At 40.4% G+C, this 22,848-nt stretch overlaps 3 long non-coding RNA genes across 4 annotated transcripts; 2 read left to right on the top strand and 1 right to left on the bottom strand.

Annotated features, from left to right (window-relative positions):
• On the top strand, positions 1 to 18,024 carry LOC145435080 (uncharacterized). Of its 2 annotated transcripts, XR_013913698.1 has the most exons (3): positions 1 to 698; positions 17,008 to 17,338; positions 17,822 to 18,024. It is a non-coding gene; the product is annotated as an uncharacterized LOC145435080 (long non-coding RNA). The 2 variants fall into 2 exon arrangements; XR_013913697.1 differs by lacking the exon at positions 1 to 698 and having other exon boundaries at positions 16,330 to 17,338.
• On the top strand, positions 758 to 2,574 carry LOC145435082 (uncharacterized). The gene is made up of 3 exons (XR_013913700.1): positions 758 to 1,055; positions 1,542 to 1,878; positions 2,347 to 2,574. It is a non-coding gene; the product is annotated as an uncharacterized LOC145435082 (long non-coding RNA).
• A 296-nt stretch (positions 18,025 to 18,320) lies between the features above and the next one.
• On the bottom strand, positions 18,321 to 21,277 carry LOC145435075 (uncharacterized). Its single transcript, XR_013913690.1, has 3 exons — positions 20,872 to 21,277; positions 19,389 to 19,574; positions 18,321 to 18,495 (listed from the first exon to the last, which is right to left on the bottom strand). It is a non-coding gene; the product is annotated as an uncharacterized LOC145435075 (long non-coding RNA).
• Positions 21,278 to 22,848: the final 1,571 nt, after the last annotated feature.

Below are 22,848 nucleotides of genomic sequence, written 5' to 3'. Positions count from 1 at the left end.
TGTAAAAAATCTGGTAGATTTACTGGAAAATCTCTGTAAATTTTACAACGAATTACCGGTCGCAGCCAATAACTGTGCGTAGCTCGTAATTTTACATTTTGATATGTAATATTACCTTAGTTTAACTGTGAAATCAAGTTTCCAGAATTTCTTCGCAAAATTACCGACATTTACTCGTAACTGCAGTTTACCAGGCTATTGGGAAGATTGATTAGCTTTATAATCGCTGCAGCCAATATATACGTGGAAATGAATGTTACTGATATATCATTCTCGTGGTGATTTGACTTGATTCAACCTCGTTCGCGATACTGGGGTCTGTCATACGGAAATTGTTGGCCCTAGTACCAATTTCAGTATAGTACATAGTAGGGTACAAGAAACAACTGACAATCGTAGCTAAAGTGGTTACACCTTAGCCATTATATTATATTATAAGGCTATATGGCTATACGACCGTTCTCGCTGGTTACATTCGTTGGTATGGATAGGGCTGATAAGCTGGAAAATCAGTTTAGGATGTATAATATTGTTCGGGAAACTAGAAATACCAGCACCGCATGTTCAGTTGACCATTTGCTAATGGCGGACCAGGCGACCTGTAATAGATTACAATAGGTTACCGTTACGCGTTACTGGTTTTCTGAGATTCGTAGTAAACAGCCAACGCACAACTGTGACATCACAAGCAGCGTCTCGTTTAGTAAGTACAGTAAGTAGTGAACAACTATAGATAACTAACTGTAGAACAACACTTGGGATAAATATTAATTTATACGAAATTAGATGGAAAAGTAAGGAGCTATATGTAATGATAAATGTTTCTGTATGAAAGAGAAATAACCTAAGTCAAACATTATAACGTGTCCAGCAAATATTATTGGTGGCATGTCAGCGGATGAATACGACTTATTTCGAAATCGTTCGAGTGTCGTATCGTTGTCTGGCCATTATTGAGATTTGAGCTAAGGGTGGAGCGAAGCGTGTGCTTGAAGAAAGTGGACACGATCGTGGACGATTTCTAGGAACGTTGAATGGGATACGCATCGTATAAGGTACAGTACTACATAGTATTTGTTACCGTGACTATCTGTGACTGTGCAATGTGCACACTACTTTGATTTCATGATTGAAATATTTCATTCTCCGCATTCTCTGTTCTATTTTGGGATATCAGTCGACTTATAGAGTGACCTGTGACACCACATACTCCGCCGCGGAGGACTTGAAACTGTTAGCTTGTTTATGTCAGTTTCGGGCCATAGCATAGAGATGTTTTCATCCACTGCTGGATTAGTTTGGCACACATGCCACATCAAATGAGGAACCTTTTGCTTCAATACATTAGATAGAGTAAGTCATGAATCTCTGCTATATCATGTACAAGGTGGAGCCTTCATCACATATTGTACCAGTACCGGTACTTCAAAACATGTTACCGTATATTTTTGTTAGCCTATTTGTCTTAGTAGTCTTTATAATGTCATGTCTAGGTTAGGAACTTTGCTTTATATAGCGACTTACTCATGAATTCTTTTTAGTGGAACTGCAAGATACTATTTACACAGAAGGAATGAGGAAGAGAAAAAGAAACAATTGGAAGTTTGGCCGGTGATGGAATTAATTCACCCTTTCTTGCGACCACTCGTGTTACTGCATGTCTCCTAAAGTAGAATTCGACCTCCAGCAGCAATACTTTTCCATCGATTACCACTTCATCGTGATATTATGAATGAATATACAGTTTGTTCCAATGTCATTTTGGAAGTGTGAAGAAAATTTTGCAATATTTAAGCATCGGGTTGCTTTGCAATAGGTATGGATGTATGTGAATTTACAAGCTGGTATGTAAGCCTGATTTACAGGAACAGCATGTAGGTATAGGTAGGTACTGAGATGAGCACGGATTAGGATTAGGTTTTGAAAAAACAGGATTTGTGAAATTTTGTCGGATTTGGATTGGATTTGGATTAGACATTTTTTTCAGAACGGATTAGGATTTGGATTGGACTTACCTATTTTCTGGGAGATCGATATGTCGTGTGGCGAATGGCGACAAACTTTATTCAGATCAGTTATTAATGTACTTATGGTTACTAAGTTATCTTGAATCAAGGGAATCGTTGGTTGTGAAAGAAAATTTCCCAATTCCTCCTTTGCATAAATTAGCATTTTTTCTAAGTTTCCAGTTGGAATCGGATTAGGATTGGACATGGACTTGAATATGAAAAAGTTATGGATTAGGATTTGGATTTGGATTTGCAGGTTCGGATTTGGATTGGATTAGGACATAGAAATTCCAAATCCGCTCATCTCTGGTAGGTAGGTAGGTAGGTAGGTAGGTAGGTAGGTAGGCGGTAAAATGACAGTCTCGGTCGCAAATGTACGGGAAAACATGTAGATTGGGTATACCGGAGGGGACTGTAACATTACAGTCTGGCGTGCAAAGTGAGATTGCCGGACGAGTGTAAGTTGAATTTGCATTGACTAACGGTAATGTTAGATTACCACGAAATGTCTGGCTACCGTGCTTCCAAACATTTCGCGGTAAATCGAGGTTTTTATTTTTTACAGTGTGGAAATCAAAACGAGCGAAAAAAGATGCCTTTTTAATGATACACTTGATAGCTTAAGCTACATAGTAGCCAATTTTTCGCACATCCGAACAAAATTTTGTCAAGTATCTTCATCTTCTTTGTTATAACAATTTTCGATTAGTTGTTGCGAATGAATTTTATTTTACAAAAAAAAAGTGCAAATGAAGCTCAAAAAGGCTGAAAAGCACTGTGCTATATTATAACGTCTGAACGTTATCTAGACACATTATGTTTCTTGAAAGTCATGATCATGATTGATCATGGCGATTTTCACGTCAAGGAGAACCAGCATACGATATTAAATAAATTTTTAGGCAGAACAGCTGAGAGTCGTTTCTGGGGTTTTTGAGGTTGCTGATTACGAATATCACATTTGTTTTGTCAGAAGATATTCATACCCTTAAAAAGCCCGAAATTACTGAATTAACCCTTAAATATTTCACTTGGTAGGAAGAAAATCGTGTTTTTTTTCTAATTTTAATAACTAATTGACTATGAAGAACCCTCATGTCATTCACAGTCATTCTATCAATATTATCATGAAATGATGCGAAATATTTGTTTGTCGAAAAAGCAGTTTTTCAAGCCAGAAATTTGTACTTTTGCACAACGGAAGTACATATCCTCCTGTATCGATTGGTCATTCTACCAAGATTGAGGAGGAGTATAAAACTAAAAAAATTGTTCCTGGAAGGTTTAACTACAATACTTATATGCGTCTCCTTTCTTTTGACTGGTAAATGTATAATTTCCTGCTGAGTCAACAAAGTGGGTATTCCTCAGTGATTCCCAAGCGCTGCCCCGAGAGCCGCATGCGGCCACCAGATAGCCTTCTTGCGGCCCCCGAAATATATCAAGAAATCGATTTATGACAAAAAAAATATTTGTAAAATACTCTTGCTGGGCTGGGCCTCTGTAGTTTTTAATTATAGAATAGCAGGAAAGTTGTGAGTATAGACTGCTAACGTTATGTCACTGCTGTTTCAATGCAATGTGCCCTAACTTTCTATAGTTGGACGAGCAGTAGCTATAGATATAAATAGGTATTGATAACTTTTAAAACCGGAGGAAAATCCTTGAAAATGGTAAATTTTTCCCACTTCGTGTTCGCTTGACTCAAAATAAAAGAGGCTCAAGTCCCGTAAAATACAGTTTTTCTTTCACATTAACAGGTGGTTGACTGAAAACAAAGTCAACTTTCCGGCCCAGCTCCCAAAATAGCGGTCGTGGCGTTCCTACAGTGTTGACTTAATGCAGTGCTTTTCAACCTGTGTGACGGTTCGCACGAGTGCGAATGAAAAATATTTCAGTGCGAATGACAAGCGTGGTGCGAATGATGCGAATGAAAAATCCGGATCAAGTGCGAATGAAAATTGTCAATGTTTCTCACTTTTTCCGACGTGGAATAATTCATATAAACTTAACACGATATTAAGTACAGTGAGCCCGTAAATTTTGTCGCTTGGAAGCAATTCAAAAAAGTTGTTGGTAGCGAGGCTTTTCTAGTTCACAAGTGAGGAACGCTCCCGATGCGTGTATATTGCAAAGTTTGGGAGAATATTTCCGCGCGAGAGGATTACGTCACTGCATCGAAAAAAAGAAGGAGTGGAATCGGTATCAGTTACTCGGAAACATCCACCGTGTATGGAATAAGATATTGTATACACATACACATACCTTGTAGGAATGTAGGTAATAGTGCCCGATGCCAGTGTTGACATTTGGCATATTTGAATGCAAAATATTGGAATTTTGACACACCTTCATGATGGTTAACAGCAGAATTTAGCGTTTCTTCAACTATAACAATTAGCACATTAGATCTATAGCAAGTGTTCGATTCGTGATTAGGCGTCGTCGTGAACGGTCGTCTCCAGAATAGCTCGAGCTAATCAACGAATTCTCGCAGGTTAACAGTACGCTTGACTCAGTCGCTTAGCAGCAACGGAGTTCTCTATAATAGGCTTGGTTAGGAACTACTTTCCGCCTGTAGATAGTGTTCATGAACACAATTAAGCCGCCTTCTGCGGGTAAGCGCGTGTCGTCCGAAGCGTTCAGTTCAGCAGATGGTGGTGATAGTGATGACTCACCAGGTCGAGCAAAAGTAGCGGCAAAATCATACGCAGCAGCAGGAGAAATTAGCAATACCGTGCCATTGAATGAAGTTGCGGATACTATAGACGCAAATACTGAACCGATGATCTGTGCCACATCCCAAGTTATCCCTTCAGTTCCTGTATATAACGCACCATCTATTCGTGACCTCGCATACTCAGGCAGTAGCGCTACCTCACCGAACGCTCAGAGTTCTAGCAGCACTAATGAATCTCGTAAAGATGATGCCTCGTTACAGGTAGTACTATCCGCAAATGGCGAAGGTAGGAAACTCAAACACTATCGTCCCAATGTGATAAATTCTTGGCTCCATAAAACAATTGGTCCCTACAAGGCCATCCGGGTTTTCCCTTCGGGTGACTTATTAATAACCTGTAATAACAGCAAGCAGGTTACCAAATTGGTTAACAGCAACTTAATAACTGACGGTAAAACGAATATAGAAATCAGGGCGTCACAATACCCTGCTCGATCTTACGGCAGTCGCGCCGTCATTTCTGGTGTTCCACTAGAGTTCACTGATGATGAATTGAACGGAGATCTCTCGGAATTCGGGGTCAGTTCCGTGAAAAGACTCACGAGAATGAATAGCGAACGTAAGAAGGTGGAGACAATGTCTGTATTGCTCCACTTCCAGTCAGAACAGTACCCCCGCTCTGTATCGATTGGTTACTTATCTTTCCGGACGAGGCCGTACAAACCACCTCCATTACGTTGTTATAAGTGCAATCGTTACGGACACACCAGCGACAACTGCCGTGGGAAAAAATGCTGCACAAAGTGCGGTAGTCGAGACCACGAATATGAGCAATGCCAAAACGACAAAAAATGTGTTAACTGTCTCCAGTGTCACAGCGCAGCATATGGCGGATGTCCCGTATATAAGGATGAAGCCAAAATCCTAGCAATAAAAGAAAAGACTAATGTGCCATTCGAAAAAGCAAAAGAAATGTTCGCAGAGAAAGTTGTTCTTTTGGGGAATGATACGATGCCTAGCCCGACCGTCGGTTCAGTACCACGGAATACACGACGCACGAGTAGGAACTGGCGATCCGAATACCAAGCGGCATATCCTGCTCTTAACGATGGTGACCTCCGTAACGTTCACAGCAATCAACAGCAATCCACGCCAGCTGAGAAAACGCCAAACTGCGCAAATCCTTTGAATAGTACAGGGCAATTCGAGACCGTCCGTCTTTTAGCGCTAATAGCCGAGATAGTCAACATTACCATATCTGCCTGTCGTTCTGGTGATCATGATGTTTTCAACATTGTCAGTGAAGCTTCCTCCAAGTATCTTGGAATGTCCATTGAACCTCAAACTCTGAAAAATGTCTTCAAAACGGCTTCCCGATGAAGTGCTCTTCCGCGATATCTTTCTTACAATGGAACTGCCGTGGAATTTATAGAAAACTACCCGAATTTAAACATTATCTCACCACTCTCCGACCACCACCGGATATTATTCTAATCCAAGAAACCCACCTCATCAGTAAATATACTCCGCGACTTAACGGCTATACCCTTTATAGGAAAGACCGAACCCTGCACTCGGGAGGTGTAGCAACCTTTGTTACAAACTCGTTGCATTCATCATGCCACCGAATTAGGACTCCACCAGAAATCGATGCCATTCTAGTACAGGCGGGTGGTCTGAAATTATGTAACGTATACATATCCCCGAGCCATCAACTGCAACCAAGTGACCTGGAGTTCCTTGAAGGGTTAACTTCAAAGTCCATCGTGTTCGGCGACTTCAACGCACACCACTCATCTTGGAGCACAACAACAAACAACCGTGGTATCCATCTTTACGATGTCATAGGAAAACATAATTTCGTGCTTTTGAACACCTCGATACCTACCCGCCTAAACTTGGCATCCAATGCTAGATCACGGGGGTCCCTTCTTGACCTGACTATCACTTCGCCAGATGTTGCCAGTAAATGTCATTCGACTATTACCGATCAATTGCTGGGAAGTGATCATTTCGTGATACGCACTTCTTACAATGTTAGGACAATAAAAACTTCAGTGACGATAGATTCGTGGAATCTAAATAGAGCCGATTGGAGTAGCTTTTCCGGACTCGTGGACTCCGAGATCATATCCACTTATCCCGATGATGTGGAACGATCTAATGAGGGCATCAGGCATGCGATCGTATCAGCAGCGACAAGGTCTATACCCCGGTCAAAACACTGTGGTAAAAAACCAGTTACCTGGTGTCGCGATCTTTGTAACCGAGCGATCAGGCGTAAACGGGCGGCCTACATGAAAATGAAAAGATCGTTCAATCTTAACGATATTGTATCCTTCAGAAAAATGCGAGCGGAATGCCGTAGAGCTATTCTACAAGCGAAACGAGCGAGTCGGGAAAGCTTCTGCGGATCATTGGATCGGAAAACGAACCTATCAAAAGTCTGGAGAGTAATCCGGTCAATTTCTGGGAGCAGCTCGTACGACACATCAAGTTCGTCATCTTCAAACAGTTTGACTATGCTCGACGATAAATCGAAAGCGGACCGGCTAGGTCTTCACTTTGCTACGGTGAGCAGTAACGAGAATCACAGTGATACTTTCTCGCAACTCCGATTAAACTTCGAGGCGGACGAGATGCAAGCGGTAATGTTTCAAACCGACGCCAAGAAGGATTACAACGTCGCCTTTTCAGTAGACGAGCTCAAAGATGCCGTACATTCTCGCCGGAGCACATCACCCGGTGAGGATACCATATGCGCGCCAATGTTGAAAAATCTTTCCCCTATTGCCTTGAACCACCTTCTCTCTTTATATAATGCTAGTTGGGACCAGGTTACTATCCCACCTGAATGGAAAAATGCAACGGTCGTCCCTATACTCAAAACAGGAAAGGACCCAGCATTACAGGAATCGTACAGGCCAATTTCTCTAACTAGTAACGTCTGCAAAGTAATGGAAGCAATGGTGGCGAGTAGATTGAGATGGTATCTAGAGAAAAACGGACTATTTGACAACTCGCAATGCGGTTTTAGACAGGGTAGAAATACCCTGGATCATATTTTGAGACTACACGACTCGGTATATAAGTCTATTAACAGCCAAAGGTCAGTGATAGCGGTGTTTTTAGATATTGAACGCGCGTACGATATGCTATGGCGGAACGGGCTATTGTATAAATTGTCGCAACTAGGCATATGTGGGAAAATGCTCTCTTGGATTCGAGCCTTTCTAGATGAAAGGACTTTTCGAGTAAGGATAGGATGCACATTATCCAAATCGTATGTTCTCGAAAACGGTACTCCTCAAGGGAGTACAATTAGCCCTCTCTTATTTAATGTCATGATTAACGACCTTCCGTCGAGCGTACAGTGCGAACAGCAGGCACTTTTTGCTGACGATTTCGCGATGTGGGAAAGTGGACCACATCCATCGAGTCACTTCTCACTTCGACGCAATCATCTCTGAACCGCGTGCATGATTGGTGTACGAAATGGGGATTCAACGTATCGATGAGTAAGTCAGCCGCCATCTTGTTCACTCGGAAACGTAAAATCAGTCCGCTCTCGCTTAGCGTGGGCGGCGTGGAACTTCAATTCGTTCAGTCGTACAAATATCTTGGAGTCGTTTTCGACACATCCTTATCCTACAAACATCATGTCGACCATATCATTTCAAAATGCTCCAAGCGGCTGAATATCCTTCGACTTCTTACAGGAACGTCGTGGGATGCCTCCAGAAAGTCACTCCTTTCTATATACAGAGCTACCATTCGCTCAGTAACAGATTACGCACTACCAGCTTATGGTTTCGCCCCAAACCGCTACCTTGAACAAATACGCAGTATGCAGAACATGGCTCTACGCATCTGCTGTGGAGCAATGCGCAGTACACCCATATGTACGCTGCAAGCTGAATGCCACGAAATGCCCTTTCATATTAGACATCAATACCTCTGTTATACCTATCGCAGTCATCTATTGAGTAAGTGTTCTGCCCACCCGTCTCGTTGCCTAACCGAAGATTCCTGGCATGAAATATATTATCTCATGAACGACAGATTGAATTCATTCAACACGGTCACTAAATCATTTTTCAGAGAAATCTCGTTGGATACGCGTGAGGTACTCGACAGTCCTCCGTGGATCATTCATCGGCCGCACGTAGAGTGGCATCTCTCCACTGAAATTGATAGACACGCGAAACCGAATTCGATGCATGTTTGCCTAGACTATGTCTTGGAAAGCTGTGCAGATTTGATTCCCGTATACACTGATGGTTCAAAATCGCGTGGTGGCTGTGGGCTAGCAGTGTGGATTCCATCCCATAAAACCATTTTATCAGAACGATGCCCTAGTGAACTGTCTATTTTCACTGTCGAGCTTTTGGCCATATCTATTGCGTTGCGTTGGATATTAGAACAGAATGCACCGTCGAGATACGTGATTCTTTCTGATTGCTTGAGTGCTCTAAAATTAATAAGTTCTTGCCCTTCTAGACCAATCGATGGATTCCTTGCAGAAATTTTCTCGCTACACGTGCGCATTACGGAAATAGGTGCCAGCGTCAAATTTGTATGGATACCAGGACACGCGGGGATACCTGGAAACGAATACGCCGACGAGCAAGCAAAACAAGCGATACAGAAAATAACAACTGCGCGTTACCCTGTCCCTCAGAAAGACGTTAAAGCACTTGTCCGCTATCACTGCGAAAGGGCGTGGAACACTGAGTATCAATCCGATACCAGAGGCTCCCACTATAAACAGTTTGTGGAATCAATTTTCGTATTACCACCTCAAGCATCCATTCGAGTATACGACCGTATCTTATTCCGTCTGAGGACGGGTCATTGTCTCCTGAACTCGCATTTATACCGTATCAACTGCTCGGATACCCCCAATTGTGGAGCATGCGGCACTCCAGAAACAGTATCGCATTTTATATTATATTGTTCTCGATTTGGTTTTCACCGCCGATTTCTAGTTGAATCGTGCAACTATTACGGCATCGTATTTTCACTTGAGAATGTTCTCACGTCTCCTCAACTGGTAACCCCGGTGGTGGAATTTGTTCTGTCGTGTGCTAAATATCTGTGAAATATTGTTTCCGCTAGTCATCTCGTACGTGGTGCAAAAGACCTAACCGGTTATAAGCGCCACTATTCAAATATTAATAATAATAATAATATAGCAAGTGTTGTTTAGAGGCTGTTAGAAATAAAATTAGTGTTAGCACATTAGTGTCTCACGTCCAATGAATATTTATCTTGCATCACGTCGAATTATTAGGTCACTGGGCAGCTTATCTACTGACCAGTGCAATGGCCTGTTTGTAATGCGAACTCCACCATTTAGGCTTAGACAATAAACACGCTTTCCTGTTCTTAGACTGGTGATCTCAGGCCAAGTCTAGATCGTAAAGGCATGGGCCTATATATAACATTTTGGTGATGCCAGTAAGCTTGCTGATCCATTGGAAAAGTTTGCCTAGTTCGTGTTCGTACCGCCTTTGTACTACAAACTATGTAATATTGCGATTCCGATGCACTCTACCGATTTAGCTTGAGCAGATGAGCACTGAGCAGTAGGGCTCTTCAAAAAAGTCATACGATATTCCTTCTGCAGCCTAATTTATGCTTAATTAGACGGTTGGACCTTATTACTCTTTATGTATAAGGATATGTGGGATAGTAACGATAATTTGGTATTATTTCAGTCAGTTTTCCAATATTGTACGATTGACCTAAGAGCCATCCCGCAGTTGGCTACCCGGGCAGATATAGCTGTGTGTTAATCATGAATCTTATGTCAGTAATAATTATTCAAGAAGACGCAAGTGTTGACTTTGACAGCACAAGGATGCCGAACGTTGTTACTGAAAGATATGTTGATTTGTGTACTGCATAGATAAGAAGTGAATGAAGTCTAAGCTTATCCATAAATAACAGTCATCAATTACTCGGATCGTGTTGGTTTGTAGAGCAATGCATTTCTCATTTCAAGGCACACCGAACCATCCAATCGGCTAACATACCTTAGTACGCGAAGCATCTTTTCGAATGTTGTCGGAAAATGAACCAAAGGTGCTAGTCGCTACACTGATGCTACGATTCAAGTGCAGTTTCACTATTTTGTGCGTTCCAAGTGCGAACACATTCACATCGCGATGACTTAACATGTGAATTTAATGGCAAAGTGATATTGTTGCGAGTGAATAATGTTCTTGGGTTCGCCTTTTAAGCTTCGAAGGAAACCACTGCGCGATACCCCCGAAAAATGCAACGAACTTCTTGAGAACAACAGGAGTGCGATATCTGTGATTTTTCTACTGCAGTGATTTTAGTGCTTGATTCATCAATAATACGATACGTTGAATGCAAAATAATGAAGCTCTGTACCTCCAAGAAGCTCTACGAATACAAAAGTGAGAAGTTTCTTCATTTTCTTTTCGGGTACTAAATTTCGGCTGACTGGTGCGAATGAAATTATTTAAAAAAAAAAGTGCGAATGGAGTTCAAAAAGGTTGAAAAGCACTGACTTAATTGTATACCAGTCGAATTTTTCCCTATATGTAACCAAAATCCTCAAAAAAGAAGACATTTGGGCGTCCTCCGAGTACACTTTAAAAAAATCAAAAAAGAGGACAAATCATCTTAAAGAGGACGTATGGTAACCCTGTGAAAACTAGATGTGCAACACTTGACTCACGGTTGAATACGCCGAAATGCATACTGCTTAGTCGGCTAAAAGCAGCATAATTGGTAGTCCTATAGTCAGGGCCGTAACTGCCGCCCCCCCCGCCGCAATTGAGGGGAGCCGAGCTCGAAGGGGCCCAAAATTATTTTGTGAATTACCATAACTTATAGAGTATTTTTTGAAAATTTATGCATCTTTATCCAAAATTTTCCGCGCTATTACGCGCTATTTTAATTCACAAACATGAAAATAAAAGTTCACTCCCTGTTCAGAAATCTTGATATATTTTCTGGTCATCTTGTTGATTAGCAAGGAGAGAGGCTCTACCACAAAAGAAAGATATCAGGACATATAAGATGAGAAACTGAACATATTATGTCAGACCATTGCCGAAACCTTTCAAGAAACTGCACTAAATAGCTTACAGGCGAAAATCTTACAAAAAAAAACAATTTTGATTTGGAATATATATATAATATTATATTCCAACTGATTATTTCAAATTTAGAATATGTTGTCGACGTAAAACTGATTGAATTAATGCCACGTTATTTGAGTATCTAGGTAAATACTTATGTACATGACTGGAGTTTATTTATGTACATGATATTCGTGAAAATCTGTAACTATGACTAATCTATTAACCCTAAATATAGTGCTGTTGCTGTATTCTGTTTCAAAAGAGTCTTCTGCGTGATTTTCTAAACTTTATAGTATAGTATAGTATAGTTGGGGTCCTCTATAACTGTGGGACGCTCGAGGAATCTCACCTTTAATTGATTAAAACACTGCAAATTCTTACTCCTAATAAAAGTTAACACCTTCTTGTTTACACTTACTCTAGTGTACCTGCCACAGGGGGCGCACAGAGTACCCCTGATAAACTACTCCCCGTCAGAATTAAGAAAGGCCTATTGAAATACTCCCACACCCATTGCACCATGATGTACGATTCACGACAGGAAATTCGACAAGCGTAAAATTACGTGTAAAAAAAACGCACACACTCCCACTACCACATCACATCGGCAGAACACTAAACCTAATGTAGCAACTGTACAATTGTTTCTAAGCCATTGTTACTTGAGCCTGATTTATCTGACGAACCCTTACACTATACTCTGCAGAACTTCAGCGTATCCCGAAACCACGAATCCCCACATTGCTGATCTAATAGATGCCATAGTATACTGGTTCTCCATATGACCCATGTATAACACCGGGAACAGAGTTTAATGACAAAAAACACCGAAACCTGATTTTCAGACTTAACGCTAAGGTTCAATGAATGTTTGCTGAAAATTATCGTTGCGTGACTTTTCCTGAATGAGGCGGGTGACCTCAGGCGAACCCCCGAATCTGACTCAGCGATTCCTTCGAATCCTGGTTAGGACAGGACGTAGTTTATTTTCGTCCTTGATGTTTCTGCGGCACATACACCGACTCAAGATACTACACATACACACGATCTGCGCATATGCATACCATGAGTGCATGATGTGCATATGCCGCTAGAGAAGGAAGTGCAGATATAGCCTTTACGGCTTTCTAAGTCATGGGTCACCCCTCCATGGTATCCCAGTAATGCATGAACGCCAAGCAGGGAAGCCATGGATACCAGTGTTACTAAACAGGTCTTTGGTCTGACCCGGCCGGGAATCGAACCCACGACCTACCGATCAAGAAGCCGGACGCTTAACCATTACGCTATCTTGTCGGTAGGAACTACTGTCATGAACTATAAACCCCAACACCTTCGTGTCTTAACATCTAGACGTAATTAAGCGGTAACAAAGCTTCTTCCTACCCCACACGTTTCCACATTATTTCTGTGTGTGAAACACTCCCAACAAAATGAAGCAATCCACCAACCTGCGATGCACAATACTTTGCTTAGCCGCGGGAGAATTCGAACCCATCTTCAAAATACAGGTACCCTACCATCCCGATATGTGTCAAATTATCACTTAATATTCGATTATTCCATACTATACCCAATAACTACCGTATCTATGATTATCATATATTTCCTGTCATAAAGCTAGCATCTTCACGAACGCATATTACTGTATCAAATAGCATATGCCTTCATCATACGCTGTTTCATCACGGTCAAATTCCAAGGCGGTGTCTTTGCGACTCTATATGCTAAGCGATGTCGTAAACTCAAAACTGCATCGTATGCTGCATTATTGATAAGGCATATCACAGGAAGCAATTTTTCTTACGACCGCCTTGTTCGCAGATAATGAAATGCCGGTCCTGAGTGCGTCAAAAAGAAAACTGTGATGTGGGACTGTTATGCAGACGTGCCAATCGAATGATATATTTTGCGGCAGGGTTGATGTAAGATATCAATGGCAGAAATTCACATACAAGGAATTTTCAGTCTCATATGTTGCGTATCAGCTTCCACTAGACATTATACCATAATCGATTTATCACTATCTCGTATTCGAAATGATTTAAAATTTACGACGTCAATGTAATCGTGATTTAACGTATAGTCGGAATCATGGTATGAGATGGTTATCTAAATCGACTCCGACAACACTTTTAGAGGCCTAATGCCTTTGGCGATATTCAGTAATATAATATCAATTAAAATTCCCACCTAAACGTTGCAGGTATGAAATTCCTATATATGATTCGTTTGTATGTAATTGACTGGATTAGATGGCATTAGAGCAGGGGTTCCAGAGCTCTAGATTTTGCGTTCTGGCTACTGCATAAATAGTCGGCACCTTCGCCCAAACCTGCTCACGGCCGATGTGCGAAGCTGGCGACTATATGTAGGCTACACAGTAATAACAGTTCGTCATCCTCCGTCCTTAGACTAAGACGTGTAATCAAGTATATAGCAACGTAGGCCTATAGGTCATCTGGAACGATTGCTATCTATATCCAATCGAAGTATAGCTAAGTTACGCGAAATAGAAATAACCATTTATAAGTTATTCGTCCGCGCTGAGCAAGTGTGTGTATGTATTACACTGCATTATACGGTAATATACTTTATTCTTCATAGTGATGGCCAGACACCAACCTTACGTTAAAGGAGGCGGCGCTTTAGAATGGCGCTTCGACTGATCTGATACATTGTTTACTGGGTTGGCATTCCTTGTAATCGTCATTGTAATTTAATTTCGTCTCGCGACCCCAGGGAATAGGCAAACGGCCCTATTGGGGTCGCGATGCCCAGCTTCGGAATCCCTGCATTATATAGGCTAGAAAAATATACACAGATATTAAATTCAACGAATCGTCTATCGATACGCTTTTGATAAATGCGTGTAGGACGGTATAGAAATATTCAGGAAGCGATCAGTTTGTGTGGAAAATCGGTTGGATTATATGACCCAAAAATGACATTCAACGACTCGCTCACCAATATACGCTTTCGGAAATTCGTGTGATTTTCTCTCGACAACTTCGTTATTCCGCAGCAAAAAAATACCAGCCATTCGTGCGTCACATGTCACCCCATTTTAGTGCATTCACAGATTCAAAACCGTGATTTGAGTGTTAAATATGTTGAAACGCCGTTTGTGAAGATTTCCACAGATGTGAAACGTTCGCGATATTTCGTTTTCATAAAATAGGTGATTTGTTTGCCAGAAGGTCATATATCATAGTTTACCGATTTCTCACAACAAACTATATGTTCACCCTTTTCGCTCTTATATTATGTCCCAATTCCTAATTACTGATGTATTTATCAGTTGAATCCCGACCTTATACGCTGTGTAGCAGCGGTTGCTGAAGTTATTTTGTTGAAGGCGCCATACAAAACTTCGTAGCGCCGTAATTACTTCAAAATGCTACAAACGCCCAACTTAAAGAGAATTACTAAATCATACTGCGTTTAGAGATAGCGAATAGTGGTATAATCCACAGCTGAAACACCAATGGGTTGCGGGCTCGAGTCCGACCAGAGTCGATTCCAGGATTCCGACCCAAGTGTTGGAGGTTTACCTAGGCTCTTCCTCGCCATCTCATCCGTGTAAGCATAGTGTCTTATAAAAGCCTAGAAGTGGTCAGTGCTCTAAGTCCGCAGTACGGAATAAAATTGAAGAAAATTGGCCTGATGTAAGGGACCATGTAGTCGATTAACAAAGTTAAAGGTGCGCAGATTGTGTTGACTCTGCAGACTTATCAAACCGCGGTCAAATTTTGATGTTGCAATACCCATCTATCTCGCATTGCCAATTTATTGCGATATCCCTGATTGATTGACAATACAAAGGAAAAACCGCCTTAGCCCGGATATGATCTTAGATGGCAAAAGGACACAGGGATATTCACCAGCTACACCGGAAAGTTCAAATCGAAACTTAATCCTGATATTATTGAGTAAATCACGAATATAGTACCTATACTTTTCAAAATAACATAAAGAAATCAAGATTCCGAAGAGTTACTTCTATTATTATTATTCAAAATAACAAGGAACCGTTGAAATTGTAGCAACATTCAAATGTCATCACGAAACCCTGGATAAAGTCTTGCGGCGCTCAGTTGGGACTCATTGCTGTATAGCGTGTATTCCTCCGTAGTATAAGGCAGGCCTTGAACAGTATTTCAGCCTTGAATATCCTCAACAAGTCATTATAAGTAGTTCTGATTACTGACTGATCGACCTGAGCAAACGCCACACAAGCTCACCGATTTACAAATATTATATCTTCTCAGAAACCTTCTGTATCATATCTGTGAATGAGCGTATTGTGGAGCTACCTGTATCGCATCCGTTATACCGAAGTCGATAGCATTAATATTCCATAAGCTAGATAGAGAAATATACAATATTTAAGATAGTTGCGTTATTAGTACTATACCGCAAGTTCAAATCGTTACTCATCACTATCCTCGCTTCATCTTGTCTTTCGTTGAACATTCCATTATCACACAATAGCATATAAATATCCGATCCTCTGCACTGTAAAAATTCTGGTAGATTTACTGGGAAATCTCTGTAAATTTTACCACGAATTACCGGTCGCAGCCAATTACTGTGCGTAGCTTGTCATTTTACATTTTGATATGTAATATTACCTTAATATAGCTGTAAAGTAAGTTACCAGAATTTCTTCGCAAAATTACTAACAGTTACTCGTTACTGCACTTTACCGGGCTATTGGCAAAATTGATTAGCTTCAAAATCGCTGCAGCCAATGTATACGCAGAACTGAATGTTACTGATATATCATTCTAGAGGTGATTTGACCTGATTGAACCTCGTTTGCGAGACTGGGGTCTGTCATACCGAAATTGTTGGCCCTAGTATCAATTTAAGCTTAGTAGGGTACAAGAAATAACTGACAATCGTAGGTAATGTGGTACACCGTAGCCATATTATATTATAAGGCAATGGCTGTACGGCCAGTCTCGCTGGCTACATTCGTTGTCACGGATAAGGCTGATAAGTTAGAAAATTATTTCAGGATGTATAATATTGCTCGGGGAAACTAGAAATATCAGCACCGCATGCTCAGCTGACCATTTGTTAATGGCGGACAAGGCGACCTGTAATAGGTTACATTAGGTGACTGCTTTTTCTGAGATTCGTAGTAAACAACCAACGCACAACTGTGACATCACAAGCAGCGTCTGGTTAGGAAAGTACAGTAAGTAGTGAACAACACATGGAATATATATCAATTTATACGAAATTAGATGAAAAAAGGGACTATATGCAATGATAAATGTTTCTGTATGGAAAAAACGACCCAGATCAAACATTATGACGTGGCCAGTAAATATTATTGGTGTCATGTGTCAGCGGATGAATACCATTTATTTCGAAATCGTTCGAGTGTCGTCTGGCCAGCGGCCATTCCATTAGTGAGATTTGAGCAAAGGGTGGAGCGAAGCTTGTTGTGCTTGAAGAAAGTGGACACGATCGTTGAAGATTCCTAGGAATGCTGAATGGAATACGCATCTCAAAAGGTAATATAGTACTACATAGTATTTGTTACCGTGAATATCTGACTCTGCACACCAGCCCTCGATGACTTAGATTTCATGATTGATATATTTCATTCGCCGCATTCTCTGTTCTATTTTGGGATATTTGTCGACTTATATAGTGACCAGTGACCACATACTCCGCTGCGGAGGAGTTGAAACTGTGGGCTTGGTAATGTCATTTTCGGGCCATAGCATAGATATGTTTTCATCCACTGCTGGATTTGTTTGCCACACATGCCACCTTAAATTAGGAACCTTTTGCTTCAATACAGAGATAAAGTCATGAATCTCTGCTATGTCGTGTAAAAGGCGGAGCCGTCATCACACAATGTGCCAGTACCGGTACTTCAAAACCTGTTATATTTTTGTTAGCCTATTTGTCTTAGTCTTTATAATGTCATGTCCACTATCCAGGTTAGGAATTTTGCTTTATATAGCGACTTACGCATGAATTCTTTTTAGTGGAACTGCAAGATACTACTTACACAGAAGGAATAAGAACGAGAAAAAGAAACAATTGGAAGTTTGGCCGGTGGTGGAATTAATTCACGTTTTCTTGAGACCACTCGTGTTACTGCATGTCTCCTAAAGAAGAATTAGACCTCCAGCAGCAATATTTTTCCATCGATAACCACTTCATCGTGATATCATGAATGAATATACAGTTTCCCAGCAAACACAGTACAGACCAAAGATGTAGAAAAGCCGAGCCGATATAGTAGATATTAGATCTCGGCAGGTCGTAGAAAGGGGGATTTTGTGTCGACTCAATTCAACGTCTTTTCGATGTCCTTCAATAATGTAAATATTATGCAGATGCTACAGCCTTTAAACATGGTGAGTAGAATGTAGATCCTACGTTAGAAGAAGAAGATCCTGATATAATAACCTGTTTTCTACCACTATGGGCTTAACCTGATCACGGCTGCGTACACACACCACATTATTTACTACATATTAATCACATTTGTGATAATTTAATTTCAAACGAATTGGCAATAATGCCGTTGTAAAAAATAAAACGAACAAACGAACGAATGTCTTTAGAAAGAAAGTGAAAACAGTCCTTATCATCAGGTTTCATCTTCTGATGAGCCAGTTAAATAACCAGCATGCGGCCTTTTTTTTTCAACACCCTGCAGAAATAAAATGAAAATGATGATTAATAGCTAAGACATTCGTACTGCGAAAATGGCAGAGGTAGCGACTAACGAATGACTCCTACATTTTTTTCGCCCATACTTACTAAAATGGATTCGATTCTGAACTATTTCCACTCAAGTTTTCAAGTTTTATTATTATATTTTTTAATATTATATGACTAGAGAACTGACTTCAATCGTCACTTCTACTTGATTATCAAGATTAACGATGACTACTTCAGCACTCTTTGAAAACAGCCACTAACACAAAAAGAATTCTTGACTAAAATTTCTTCACATTCTGTCCAAAATGATCAATTCAACAATCCAAATGAATCAGTTATTTGGCAGCTAGTTGGAGAGATATATACTCAAGTCTAGAAAGTGGAATGATACTCTGCCTGGAAAGCTGAAGACCTAACAATATTGTGTACAGAGAACAAAACATTTGAGTGGCGGCACTGGTATAGACATTAATAAATTATTAGAATTGACAGCAAGATAACCAGCAAGACATTAAAATGAGAATTAGTGCAGTTTCTTAGGCTGTAGTGATACTCAGCCAGTAATTGACCTAGCAGAGAGCAAAACGTTGTAAATAAAGCGAGCGAAACCTCCGACAAATGATACGATAAAACATTAGAATCGACAGTCTTACTAGAAGCAGAATAACAATCATGAGGGGTTAGAGAACAGAAGCCCGGGAAGTGACCATCAGAAATTACTGCATACTGGCCGAACAAATCCATGACCACTAACAAATGGTCTTTCAATAGTCAATATTGATACCAAATGACACCACCCCTATTTCATAGCAACATTTAGCAAATACAGCGCTGGAGTCAACCTTATATAAGCCCTAACCAAACGCCCATTAGTTTTCCCACCTACTACTTCGCGGATGGAAATACGCATTAAAGCGAACGGACGCGACTTGTCACACTCTTGCTATTTCTGCTCCTTTTTTCTCTTCGTTCCTCTTCTCTGTCGCTTCCGCTTGAGGAGAGAAACAGTCGGCCGCGTTTACGGATCGTGAATTCCCGGTGGGTGATTCTTCCTCGAATGGTCAGCACCTTGAAAATTGAGAACAATGTTGTTGCAAAATGCATGACAATTTGAAAGTTACATCATTCTAATTATTCCAGTTATGGCCGTGAATCGTTACAAGTGCGGTAACCATAAGAATTATTACTATACTTCAACTACAAATACAATACATTGTATAAAATGATTACCAATTCTTTTACGTTGATCGAGTCCCAAATAGATGAAATATGTCAAAGAATTTGCTAAATTTTTGTATAATTTGACAGATTCCGAAATCTTCTCAAAGTGCACCTTTCAAAAATTTGATATCAAGACTCCCAACATTTTACAATTCGAAGTTGGATGGCTTTACCAATACAAGCAAACAGTTTGTATCACAATTGACAATTATGTAGAGAACGCTGCGAGACATATGAGTAGGCCTACCCTAAAACGTTTCTCTCACATGGACATTAGGGCTCTTAAAATATGACTTTTTTTCTCAAATCGTTCTGGCTACTTGATAATATTGTTAGGTTACCTAATTTAAGCCTAAACACAAAATTTGGTTCAATTCCAGCCAGTAACCGCTTTGCTACAGAAGAAAGTTTCTATTTATTATATAAAAATAAATAGGTAATAAAAATTTGAAAATTTTCTGTTCACCCCATGAAAGTGTTAGGCTGTCTATAGAAACGATGCTCACCAAATTTGGTTCAATTCCAACCAGTGGAAGCGAAGATATTGCCGTCGAAAAATTTGGATTTGAATAAAATAGTATTTACGGTGACCGATTCTTTGTTTACTTATTAAAGTTGTGCTCACCGTAAGTACTATTTTATTAAAATCCAAATTTTTCGACAGCAATAACTCCGCTTCCACTGGTTGGAATTGAACCAAATTTGGTGAGCATCGTTTCTATAGACAGCCTAACACTTTCATGGGGTTAACAGAAAATCTTCAAATTTTTTATTATTCATTTTTATATAATAAATAGGAACTTTCTTCTCTTGTAGCAAAGCGGATACTGGCTGGATTTGAACCATATTTTGTTTGTAGGCTTAAATTAGGTAACCTAACAATTTTATCAAGTAGCCAGTACGATTTGAGAAAAAAAGTCATTTTTGAAGAGCCCTACTGTTCATGACCGTCCACGTTTAGAGTTGCATCTCAAAGATGCTAAAATAAGCCTAAATATAATCCAAGCAATACGATCGTCCACTTTGACTGACTGAATTTCTAAAAACACCTTGATAGCTTCCACATCTTACGTTTATATATACTGTCTGCTATCGGCACAACGAAGTAGGCCTATTTAAAAATACCAAAACAGATTCAACATACCACATCTCTTGCAAAGGCTTTTGCTTTCATTCAATTTTCCATCAAACTTCTTTAAATCCTCCTTTGTGGTGAGTTGCTCTGGAATTCTTTTAGGATCAATTCCGATATTGTTTTATCATATACAATCTATGGCGGAATAAAAGTTTCGGATAAGTTCTAAAACGAACACAATTTTCCACACAAAAGTCAATTGCCACACGAAATGCCAAATGCTACGGTCTCATTTTACAAGGTATGGCGAGGAAACGCATTGGTACGTTCCATTATAGCTAAACACCAATGAATTGCGGGTTCGAGCGTGACACGTCGACTCCATAATTCCTACCGAAGTGTTGGCCGTTTATCTAGGCTCCTCCTCGCCATCTGATTCGCATAGCCATGTCTTAAAAAGCCTAGGAGTGGGCCGTGCTGTAAGTGGGAAGATGGTTGCCGATGCACCCAGTACTTGGTGAATTCGGCCGCACAAACTCGGCACTTGGTGAATTCGGCCCTCGGGAAATTTTGAAATGAAGTGTATTTACAGCTATTAATATGAATTATCAAACTAATAATAGTATTATCAAGTGATTCGTCAATCTTGTAAGGAGGTCAGGGCATCCCGTAGATCGCGCAGTCACGGCGTGATTAGATCACGGATTGCGTAGCCACGGGAAATAACACAGCGCTCATATACCGACCACGCGCGGTCTGCTTGGAATCGATGGCGTGAGTCACGGGCCTGTGTCGTGTAAGTTTTGAGAAGATGGATCTTGGCGTTGTATGTGAGATCAAAACTGTGGAACATCAAGCGGCGCTTCTTCGTTTATCGATCACGACAAGCCAGTGTTCCTCATCAACAAATGTTTCGCATGATCACGTCAAAATAAATTATTTTTTGCCTTTGGAGAGACGATTCCACTCTGGGATTAGGGTGTCTCGATAACACGGTTGAAGGATCCCAAGATTACGAGATCTACCACGAGCCACGACACGTTTAAATTTCCTTTTTGATACTGTTCATTCATACTAAATGCATTTCTAATGCGAAGGTGTTCTAGTGCCAATTCCTCCAAGGGCCGAGTTCACCAAGTGAAGAGCGTCGCGTTATTTCCCGCAATTACGCAATCTGTGATCTAATCACGCCGTGACTGTGTGATCTACGCATGCCCTGACCGCCGTACAACATTGACAACCACTCAAAGTGCCAAGTTCACCGGCAAACATTCCAGTAACCAATCATGGTGACCGGTACCGCTACGAGATCTACCACGGCCGAATTCACCAAGTGCCGAGTTTGTGCGGCCGAATTCACTAAGTGCCGAGTTCACTGGTAATCGGGCAGATACGGAATAATAATAATAAGAACCGGCCTGGTGTAAAATGACCAGTGTAGTCGAACCACCACCATGAACACCACAAACAAACAAATAAACATCTAACAAGGAAAAGAAATTACCTTTGCAGCCTTTGACAAACACAGTTACCATTGAAACCAGCAATTAAGGTCTTATTCGAAAGCAGAATAACAACTGTTTTAGTGGACATATCAAATCAAATGTTGGAAAGTTCATGTAAAATAGCCCAAAATATTATCTTACTGTGACCATATTCCATCAATATGGTCTGGCTAGCCAAATTCTCTGGGCCAACATAATCAAGCTGCGTTTGGTTTCAACGATTAATAATCTTGTCACTGGATTCGAGGTATAATTGCACTCAAATATCAAATTTTGCTCCATTAATCGACATCAAGTTGAAAATGTTCATTCTTGCACCAACTTTTATAAAATCATGAATCAGTGTTCTACAGGAATGTATCTATATGACTTATATACCTAGAAAATTCAAGCATAAATATTATGATATACCGTAGGTATAGGTACCGGTAATTCAGATGTTTGAAGCGAATTATAGTGGTCTAATTTCACTAAATTAGAGCGAAATGCCAGCAATATAATTGTAATCTAATTCGGAAAAACGGTTTAGCTCTAATTCTAA

This window comes from Botryllus schlosseri, chromosome 3, assembly GCF_051294905.1.
Source record: "Botryllus schlosseri isolate E-star chromosome 3, Bs_hap1, whole genome shotgun sequence".
Lineage (NCBI taxonomy): Eukaryota > Metazoa > Chordata > Ascidiacea > Stolidobranchia > Styelidae > Botryllus > Botryllus schlosseri.
The sequence above is the reverse complement of the archived record's forward strand: the minus strand, read 5'-3'. Positions and strand labels throughout refer to the sequence as shown.